The sequence below is a fragment of the Pterocles gutturalis genome, unplaced genomic scaffold (genome assembly GCF_000699245.1).
Source record: "Pterocles gutturalis isolate BGI_N339 unplaced genomic scaffold, ASM69924v1 scaffold5453, whole genome shotgun sequence".
NCBI classification, from domain to species: domain Eukaryota; kingdom Metazoa; phylum Chordata; class Aves; order Pterocliformes; family Pteroclidae; genus Pterocles; species Pterocles gutturalis.
Genome location: NW_010117824.1, coordinates 39,953 through 40,681, shown reverse-complemented (window position 1 = coordinate 40,681; position 729 = coordinate 39,953).

Genomic DNA, 729 nt, shown 5'->3' with positions numbered 1-729 from the left:
CCTGCTGAGCCGAGTGGTGCAGGGCCACGTCCTTGTGTGGTGCCACTAACAATCAAAAAACCTTTTCTTCTAATTTTAAGAGAGGGTAGTATTTTTAATACAGACATCCTTTGCAACAAGTAGTGCAAATAAACAGCCTGAGGCATTTGCTCCTCTATTAATGTTTTAGTTGGTTGTAAATATAGTCTGCACATAAAAATTACATTGATGTCATATTTCTCCCTTATATATATTATGAATTGCATAGTTCCTTTTTTTTTTTGGTCATCATAGTTGAAGCTGTTCTAAGAAATGTTGCTGCTGAAGAATCACACTTCTGAGCTGATTCAGCCATAATTGAAAGATGTTGCCAAAATTACAGGTATTTCCTGTGATTGTTGGGGTTTTTTCCCCAACACCAGAATTTTGTTCTTTGTCCCACTTCCTCTAGAAATTTTTACTGCAGGATGCAGCCGACAAATGAGGTCCAGTGTCCCAGAGCCCTCTGTAGCAGATTTAAGAGGCCACTGCAAGCTGGAAAAGAGAAAGCTGCAGTGGAAAATAGGGGCAAACCCTGAGCAGGAAACTCCACCGGGTTTGGGGCCAACAACATCCTACTGCTGGCTGGGACCAGAAGAAAAAAAAAGCTATAAAGAAGGTTTTGGGAAGCTTTGTCCTTATTTGGAATAAGTTTATGCCTCGACCCGAAGCAGGCTAGTTTTTAAAAGGCTGTCAGACGGGCAGGGATTT